A 10,690-nucleotide genomic window follows, 5' to 3' on the forward strand; every position below is an offset into this window, starting at 1 on the left:
TTTCCCAAGAAAGAGGAGGTAATGTACAAATGTGCTTCTGGATTTCATTCTAATTGAGTATTAATTAAAAACCTCTGCTTGAAATACTGTAAACTGGTTATAATATATTTAAAAAGCCAATTGAGAAAGAGAATAAAGGTGCTACAGACCTGGGTAGGGAGCCGGTATTAAAATTAATTTTTGTACCATCATTGAGCAGAGCAGCAGGGTTAGGGAAGTGGGCCGCCCCTCACTCACAGTCTGGAAGCTACACCAGCCCTGAGGAGCCAGCTGGAAGGAATGGGTTGGAGTAGGACTTTGAAGACGGAATCCAACCTAGGCTCTGCCAATTAGCAACTGCTTGTTACTTCATCTCACTAAGAATCGGTTTCTTTACATATGAAATAAGGGGAGATAATTACTCACCCCATAGGGTTGTGTGAGAATTAAATGAAAAAAAAATGCATCGAATGCACTACACCTGTAATGGGCATTAAAGGTAGTCTGCCTGAGGATGCATTGTGAGCTTACCTTTTATCAAGCTGTGTGACCATGGGCAAGTTAACCTCTATGTGCTTCAGTCTCATCGACTGTTAACTTGATTTATAGTAGTCCTTCCCCCATGAGTTGTATAAAGACTAAATGAGCTAACACATGGAAAACATTTTTAAAAACTCACATGGTGAATGCTCAGTATATGTTAGCTATTATTATTCATGTTGAAGAGTTAGAGTTCTTACATTGCCACATCTCCTCCTGTTGTGGCAGAACAGAGAAAGAAAAGTTGCTGAGCTTGAGTGTATGGAGGGAAATTTAAAATAATAACAAAGAGTTTAAAAGGAACAGGAATCCCTATGGCTATACAATAAATTCCTTTTCACTTCATCAAAGGAAGATCCTCAACTGACCAGAAACCATCACTGCAACATTTTCTACACTAGTAGTTTCATGTGTTCCAGTGCAGGATAAAATCACTGAACAGTTTTATGTTTGGTGGTTTTATTTTTAATATAGTTAGACTATAATGACCTGCACATTTTACTATAAATTGTACTCTGATCATGACACCTCAAATTTCAAAATCTCAAGTCTTTCCAGAAAAAATTATGACTATATAACCCTAGACTTTGCATTGTATCATAGTCACTTAAATGATGATGATGGAGTGTTTAGCTGAAAGCTGATTGTTGTTAATTTAGTTTGTCTTTTTTCCCTAGATTCTCCTTGAAACATTACAGTCCTTGATGTGTTGATTTAATAAACATTTTTGAAAGGCTACTATGTGCAAGACAACTGATAGGATCTATAGATGAAACAACTCCTGTTCTCAAGAATCTAAAGTTTATTAAGTGAGATATGTGAAAATCTATTAAACAGAGAAGAGAGTAAAATAAATAAGTAGGAGGCGAAATAAGCAGGAAATGTCAGAGAAATACAAGACATAACCCCTGACCTGGGGAAACCTAAATGCATACAAAAAGAGGATTTTAGCTGGGCTGTGAAGAAAGAATAGGATTTGGAAATATGGGGGAGAGGAATGGGAGAAAAAAAATTCTAGGTAGAAGCCACAGTTGAAAAGGTGTGAAAACATGGGCCACATTTGTGGATCAAATAGTTCAGTTAAGCTGAGCCATAGGATTTTCTTTTTCTCACACAGTTTTTAAAAAAATGAGATATGATTCACAAACTATAAGTTCACTTTTTAAATGTGTACAGTCTACTGGTTTTAGTATATTCACAAAGTTACACAACATCACACTACCTAATTTCAGAATATTTTCCTCACCCCAAAAAGAAACCTCATACCTGTTAGCAGTCCTTCTCCAGTTCAGACGTGGTGGGTCCACCCACCCAGCTCCCAGTGGAGTCACAGGTGCTTGCTTGTTGGAAGCCCCTGGGTGGGCAAGCACAGGATGGTGAGCGGGGTAGGGGTGGGATACTGGCACGGCACCTGCTGCATCTGCTGCACGTGGCTTCAGTCTCTGTCCTACAAATCTGTATCTCTAGCCTCGATCTCTTTCTGCAATCCCTGGAATGTTCCACAGAGAGACCACAAATTCAAAGTGTCCCTAAATGAACTCACCTTTCCTTGAAACCTCTTTCTATTTCCACTCTTAGTGCTTAGTACTAACATCTGTTTGGTCGTCCAAGACAGAAACTTCTTAACTCCTTTTCCCTGTTCTCCAAATCCAGTTGGTGACCAAGTCCCATCAATTTCATACCATCACATCTCTGTGTTGTATGCCCTTTCTTCTTTTCCATGACTGCTGTCTCAGTTCAGGCCTTCATAGCTCTCACCTGATCTACTGAAATGACCGTTTAAGAGATTTCCCTGCTTGAATCTTCTCTTCTTTAATCCACTATCCACTCTGCCATCAGAGTGATAGTTCTAAACTGCAGAATTGATCATATGATTTCCTGAGCCTAAAATTCTTCAATAGCTAACCAATGTCTTTATTGTGCAGACTTTTTAACATGGCATGTAATGTACCTCCTCCTGCTTTCTCTTAATGCTACTCCTCATTCCTCACATACCTACCAACTTAAGCAGTGGTGGACTGCTGGCCGTTCCCCAGTGTGTTTTTGCTCAAGTGATACCCGTCTCCCCCTTTTCTACCTGGTAAGCAATTCCAAGACTCATTCAGTTCAGTCTGTCCTCTATGTCACCTCTTCTGTCTACTTCAGTCAGATGGGACTAGCCATTCCTTTCTTTGTGCTCCAAACTTGTCCCTTTCATATTTATTTATTTTTTATTGAAATATAGTTGATTTACAATGTTGTGTTAATTACTGCTGTACAGCAAAGTGATTCAGTTATACACACATACACATACACACACATATATATAGAGAGAGAGAGACATTCTTTTCTGTGTTCTTTTCCATTATGGTTTATCATAGGATATTGAATATAGTTCCCTGTGCTATACAGTAGGACCTTGCTGTTTATCCATTCTATATATAAAAGCTTACATCTGCTCACTCCAACCTCCCACTCCATCCCTCCCCAACACCCTCCCTCTTGGCAACCACTGGTCTGTTCTCTATGTCCATGATTCCAAACACATTCCTTTCATAGCTCCTGTGATACTTTTTGGCACAACTCTCTTACTAAACTGTAAGCTCCTAGAGAGCAGGCCCATACCTAATTTCCTATGTCCCTTGCAGAGTGCCTTGCACAGTCTTAGTGTTCCACAGACATGGTTAAATACTAGACATCTGGGAGTCATTGCATAGGACGCAGAATGCAAATATGAGAAGGGATGAAATTACTCTGCAGGAAGACCAGAGGCAGGAATTACATTTACTGAGGTCCTATGATGCCGAAGGAGGCATGATTCTAGGCTTAATTCTGTCCTTTTCACTAATCATATGAGGACTGAAGAAGGTCCATCCTATTTGGCAATAATAAGTTTATAATTTGTTGACTCTGGTGAGAGAAGTGCCAGGAGAAAATTGAGGGCTAAAGCCAAACTGCAATGAATTTAGGAGACAAACAGAAGATAAAAAGAGGACATAGAGAGTACACTGGCAGTTCTCAGATTTCAAGGGCAATAAATTTACAAAAAAACAGACTGAGTTGCCAACTTCTTGTTTTACCAACAGAGAACATTAAAATAAAGCAAGACCTCAAAATCACTAATCCTTAGGGAAATGCAAATCAAAACTACAGTAAGATACTGCCTCATACCCATCAGGATGACTACTGTCAAAAAACAGAACATAACAAGTGTTGGCAAGGATATGGAGAGATTGGAACGCTTATGCACTGTTGATGGGAATGCAAAATGGAATGCTGCTATGAAAAACAGTATAGCAGTTCCTCAAAAAATTAGAAATGGAATTACCATGTGATCCAGCAATTCCACTTCTGGGTATATATCCAAAAGAACTGAAAGCAGGGTCTCAAGGAAACCGCTGACAAAATGAAAAGACAACCTACTGAATGAGAGAAAATATTTGCACCTGATGTGTTAACTAAGGGGTTAATATCCAAACTATATAAACAGCTCATGCAACTCAATATAAAAAAAAACCGATTAAAAAATAGTCAGAAGACTTGAATAGACATTTTTCCAAAGAACACATACAGATGGCCAAAAAGCACATGAAAAGATGCTCAACATTGCTAATCATCAGAGAAATGCAAATCAAAACCACAATGAGATATCACCTCACACCTGTCAGAATGGCTATCAGCAAAAGGTCTATAAATAACAAATGTTGGTGATGATGTGGAGAAAAGGGAACCCTCATACGCTGTTGGTGGGAATGTAAATTGGTGCAACCACTATGGAGAACAGTATGGAGGTTTCTCAAAAAAAACCCCTAAAAATAGAACTACCATATGATCCAGCAATTCCACTCCTGGATAAAACAAAAATACTAATCTGAAAAGATACATGCACCCCAATGTTCATAGCAGCATTATTTACAGTTGCTAATATATGGAAGCAACCTAAGCATCCATCAACAGATGAATGGATAAAGAAGGTGTGGTATATATATATATATACAATGGAATATTACTTAGCCATAAAAAGAATGAAATTTTGCTATTTGCAGCAACATGGATGGACCTGGAGGGTATTATGCTTAGTGAAATAAGTCAGACAGAGAAAGACAAACACTGTATGTTATCGCTTGTATGTGGAACCAAAATATAAAACAAATGAATGAATATAACAAACCAGAAACTACTATGTATAAAATAAGCAAGCTACAAGGATATATTGTACAGCATAGGGAACATAGCCAATATTTTCTAATAACTTTAAAAGGAGCATAATCAAAAAAAAAAAGCATAATCTATTAAAATATTGAATCACTATGTTGTACATCTGAAACTAATCTAATATTGTAAATCAACTATACTTCAATTTTTTAAAAAAGGGCAGGGTCTCAAAGAGACCCATGTTCATAGCAGCAAAAGCCACCCGTGAATGAATGGATAAATAAAATGTGGTATATACATACAATTGAATATTATTCAATTAAAATGAAGGAAATTCTGATACATGCTGCAACATGAACCTTGAGGACATCATGCTAAGTGAAATAAGCGAGTCACAAAAAGATAAATACATCCAAGGCAATATATGATAACTTGTTGAGTATTTACATATGTGCTAAACATTTTATACTCAATATCTTCTTTAATGTAAACAACATTACCAGGAGTTTAAATAGTAGGCATTGCGAATTCTACCCATAATTCTCCCTTATGAAAACCAAATAAATAGATTACTCTCAAAAAAAAAAAAAAGACAAATACTGTATGATTCTATTTACATGCGATACTTAGAGTAGTCAAGTAGTCAAATTCATAGAGACAGAGGTAGAATGATGGTTGCCAAGAGCTGGAGGGAAGAGGGAAAGGGAATTATTGTTTAATGGGTCCAGAGTTTCAGTTTTCCTAGATGAAAAGGGTTCTGGAGATGGATGAGGTGGTAGTTGCACGACATTGTGAATATACTTAAAGCCACTGAACTGTAATCTTAAAATGGTTAAGATGGTCAATTTTATGTTATGTGCATTTTGCCACAACTAAACAACAACAGAGCATGACAGTAAAAAACAAACTCAGGAATCTACACCAATTATTATGTTAATTAAGAATATGTAGCATCAAATACGAAGGAAGAGTATAAGAATAAATAAAGCTTTTGATTAAATGCAATTACTTTATTAATAAAACATTTTTTCCCTTAATTTTCTCATTTTGTAACAGACTGAATAAGCATAGTCATGCACAGGCATTAATATGGAACTGACATTTGAGAACTAATGCTGTTAATTATATTAAAAATGGAAGTGAAGGGAAAAAGGGCAATAATTAAAGAAGGTAGCAGGGTCAAGGGAAGATCATTGCTGGCCGTTATTGGTTAAGCTGTACTATTAGGTACTATGATGAGTCACATATTTCGTCATATTTCTGGCAGGCACTACTTTGAATTATCATAAGGTATTTGTTTTTAGATATTCAATATTTTATTGAGAACTTAGTATGCTGCCAGGTCCCTGATCTTGTAAGGATTATATTATCAAAGGCTTTTACACATAAAAGCATATGCTAAAGGTGTGTGTGTGTGTGTGTGTGTATGTGTGTGTACTATAAAATAGTAGTGTTAAGTAATGCTGCATAACTTAATAAAGATGAACATGAAATACCAGCACACAGAGATGTATGTAATCAGGCTATTATCTAGCTACTATATCATGTTTCCTTCATATTTTCAGTCTCTAAAAATCCTGAATAATAATTTTTACTGTATCCCATATATATATGGCATGGTCCTGAATGCCATGTATTTCCTGTCTGAGCCATTAGCTTGCTTTCTGATTGGTGTTCAATTTCTCTATTCTAAGAGTAGAATTGAAAGGAGGGGACAATTTTGGGGGTGTGGGAGGGATGGATTGGGAGTTTGGGATCAGCAGATGCAAACTATCATATATAGGACGGATAAACAACAAGGTCCTACTGCATAGTACAGGGAACTATACTAAATATCCTGTAATAAACCATAATGGAAAAGAATACAAAAAATAATCTATATATATATGCATAACTGAATCACTTTGCTGTACAGTAGAAATTAACATGACATTGTAAATCAGCTTACCTTTAATAAAATAAATTATAAAAAGAAGAAAGAAGGGGACCATTTTGACTCAGAGGAGAATGAAGATGCACAGTTCTCTTACAGCCACTTCCTTTGCTTATGAAATTTCCTCCCAGCATGCTTTCTCAGATTACAACTTTGCTTCTTCCTAGTTTGTAATTTATATTTTACCCTGGACTATTAGAAGGATTTTCTTTGAGGACTAAAAAAATATATCATGAAAGGCAATTATTCAATCTCTTTTGCTTTTTTTTACAGATCTCTAGATTCAAACTTTAGTGTTCACCATAATAGATATATGTGACTTTCTGAGTGAAAACCACAGAAGATCAAGGTTTGGCTAGCGACAGAAGGGGATTAGTTTTACTAAAATTATATGCTGAATAATTTAAGCTCCTTTTAAAGGGAAATTTAGGTACACTATTGGCCTGGTGCTGATGATGAGCTCTGTTGAAATGCTTTTCAAAACATTAAAATTGAAGGTGAATTAGTTCATCTAATTTATTACAGTCTGAACAATGGAGTATATATAAACAGTAGGGTTGAAAGGATTTTTTATGACCACAATCTGTACTGCCTTAGAATTACGAAAATACTCAAAATACTTTGCTAATGTTTTCAGATACATAAATAAAGCAAACAGCATACATTCATTGTATCCTAAATTTAGGCAAAAATAAAGATATATATATAGGAACATATGTGGTTTAAGGCAGAATTTGGGTTATGGTATTATGTTGCCACTTTCTATTATTATTATTAATAACTACTTGTGGCATTGTCAGCTTGGTTTTTTTAATGACTGCCGCTGTTTTCTGTGAATCTGTGTCATTTTTACTTGCTTTCTTAACGTTCTATTTTTGAATCCTGTGGAAAGAGATTTTAGAGGCTTTCTTCCTCTTTCATTTGAGACTGCTGGGCTTAACTGAATCTTAAAAACAAGCATTTTTTGGGGGGGGTATGACTTGAAAATTACTCTTCAAACGATTGTTCTTTCATGAAAAGTCAGAAAGGGCCTAATTAACAATCACAATGAATACTGCTTCAAGATTACAAAATTGAGAGAAAGAGTGCTTTTACAGTTAAATCTGATGGTGGTCTGTGTAGCCTGATCAGTAGAAAAACCTCACAATTTCCTATCATTAAAACATAGATAAATAGGATGTAATACCTCAGAAAACCCGTAAATGACCCCAAAGCAAATGACAACTAAGTGCTTTGGTCTTGACTTTAGATTATATTAACTTACATTTTAGTATTTAATTTTTTTTGAGAAAAATCCACTTTTTCCCCTTCTAACACCTATGGTTTTAGACATCTGTTTAAAGGAGAGAAAGCAATACAAAATGAGTACTCTGCTTAAAACTTGGAAATAAAATAATTTCAAAAGGTGTCTGGTTTTACACTCAGTAAACGCTTACCTCAACATATTCAAAATTAGATTTTACCACCTGCTTAAATTTTCTCCTTTGAACCTGGAAAAGCCTGTAGGTTAAAGTGTGCTGCCTGCAGTGAGTTGACTTTGCATGCCCCTGGGCAGGTTCTGTAACCTCCCTGTGCTTTCATTTTCTTAACAGTAACACTGAGGACAATAATATCTCTCATCGTACGAATTTATAAGAATTAGAGGATCTTGAAAAACATATTATTGACACACCTAACCTCTTTAATCATATTTTCAACTTACACCATAAAAATTTAGCTAGTAACTTTGAACGGAAACAAGTTCTCGAGCTAACGGCTTTTTGTCTTCCACCTATTATCATTAATAGATTCCAGAAATTGGTGCCTTTTCACCTATTTGATCCTATAAGGTACAAAAAAAAAGACAGAATTTTTTGAATAAAAAGTGAAAATGTATACACTATGTATATATAGTCTCCATAACAATCAGTTGCTTGAACCTTCACATTACAGTCAATTTTGGGAGTGTGTAGATCAGAGCTGTCTATTCTGTGAGCTGTAAAGAGATGATGTTTCTCTTTGGTTCTTCATCTTTTGATTCTCTTTGCCCTCATCTCCTTGAATGGATTAAAATTCCTTACTAGAGATTCATTTCTTTTTTTTTTTTTAATTTATTTTTGGCTGTGTTGGGTCTTCGTTTGTGTGCGAGGGCTTTCTCCAGTTGCGGCAAGCGGGGGCCACTCTTCATCGCGGTGCGCGGGCCTCTCACTATCGTGGCCTCTCTTGTTGCGGAGCACAGGTTCCAGACGTGCAGGCTCAGTAGTTGTGGCTCACGGGCCTAGTCGCTCCACGGCATGTGGGATCTTCCCAGACCAGGGCTCGAACCTGTGTCCCCTGCATTGGCAGGCAGAGTCTCAACCACTGCGCCACCAGGGAAGCCCTAGAGATTCCTTTCTATGGATCTTAAAGACTTTTGGTTCTCAGAGCCCACAGAGAAAAACTGGTTAAAAAAAAAAAAAAAAGCAGTACAAAATTAGTAAAGGAGTGAAAAGAATTTTGTTTGGGGCCAAGATTAGTGTTGGTGAAAGGAATCAGGGTTTATGGGGAATGTTCTTCTTCCCTTCTTTGAGGGGTGCATAAACTGTTATTCTAAAGGGCTGGGAAGGGAGAAAAGCAGAGGAGAGATTTTTTTCTTAACTTTTGTTGCCACCTTGACTTGACCTCTGATCTGGTGAAAGGAGTTGGGAAGATTTGCAGGAAATCTGGATTCCTGAGATTTCTAGGGAACAGCAAAAGTCTGACTCTGTACTGCGGAAGCAAACATTTTAATTTTTTACTCCATTTTTGAAAGCAGTGGTGGACAGATGTGGGCAGGGATATAATGTGGGCCTCTTTATATTCTCTGTGGTTTTTGCTAATGTATTTCTCAGAGTGTGTGATTAATGCAGTGGTTCTCAGCCCTGCTAGAAATCACCTGGGGAGTTTTAAAGAAACTTGATGTCTGCACCACAGACCAGGCTAATCATATCAGAATCTCTAGGGGTGACACTCAGGCATCTTTTTTTTTTTCTTTTGTAGACAGTCTTGATGTGTTATCTTTATTTTGTATTTCATGGTGTAAAACCAGTGAGTATAACTAAAGTGTTAGTGGACTGGATGAAAAGAAACTGGTTATTAGGCAAGAACAGGGGTTGTAGTTACCCATGACTACTTTTAGCTATGCAGATTAGTATATTCTGCAGGTTTACAGCTCAGCACCTTCACCTTTTTTCACTGGTATTTCATGTAAGGCTTCAACCACTGTAATTTTTGCTGATGCCGAAGCTTGTCCTTGGGAATTGGATGCATGGCACTCATATTCTCCGGCATCTTCCTTACTAAGAGGAGATACCAGCACCCAGCCAGTTACTTCATGCTTTTCTGGGCCACCCCGGGTCTGAATGGCCAGGTTGCCTCGGTCACCAGGCAAGAGTTCTGCCCTTTGAACTCCATAGTGACCCCTTTTAACCTTGTTCCAGATGAGGGCAAGGGTTGGGATTCCGATGACCTCGCAGCTAAAAATACGGAACGCTTCACGAATTTGCGTGTCATCCTTGCGCAGGGGCCATGCTAATCTTCTCTGTATTGTTCCAATTTTAGTCTATGTGCTGCCGAAGCGAGCACCAGGCATCTTCACTTAAAAAAAAAAAAAAAGCTTTTTAGATGATTCCAATATGTAGTTAAAACCATTGGCTTAATGTTTTAGTTCTCCTGGGTAAAATAGCCTTAACACAGGAGTTATCAAATGTTTTACTCCTTTACATTAGTAACAGTTATTGAGGGCCTCTAATAGCTTTTGTTTACATGGATTATGTCTATTAATATTTATTGTATTGAAAATTAAAACAGGCATTTTATAAATATTTAATTATGGATTTATTTTAAAACAACAAAAGCATTACAAGTTAGTAACACATTTTTATGAAAAAAATTGTTACGCTTTCTAAAACATAAAGGATTTCATGAGAAGATTGGCATTTTTTAACATTTAAAAGATGTTACTGACTTATTAGAGAACAACTGGATTTGTTTGTGCATTCAATCTGCTATGACATGTTATTTTGGTTGAAGTATATGAAGAAAATGCAGCCTCACATGGACATGTAGTAGGAAAAGGAAGGAGTATTTTAATCGCCTCTTCAGATA

The 10,690-nt window shown here is 36.8% G+C and overlaps 1 non-coding gene across 1 annotated transcript; it reads right to left on the minus strand.

The window, feature by feature from the left end:
• Positions 1-10,061: 10,061 nt before the first annotated feature.
• LOC137778199 (U6 spliceosomal RNA) lies at positions 10,062-10,168 on the minus strand. Its single transcript, XR_011076778.1, has one exon. It is a non-coding gene; the product is annotated as a U6 spliceosomal RNA (small nuclear RNA).
• Between the last annotated feature and the right edge of the window lie 522 nt (positions 10,169-10,690).

This window comes from Eschrichtius robustus, chromosome 15 (assembly GCF_028021215.1).
Source record: "Eschrichtius robustus isolate mEscRob2 chromosome 15, mEscRob2.pri, whole genome shotgun sequence".
NCBI classification, from domain to species: Eukaryota; Metazoa; Chordata; class Mammalia; order Artiodactyla; family Eschrichtiidae; genus Eschrichtius; species Eschrichtius robustus.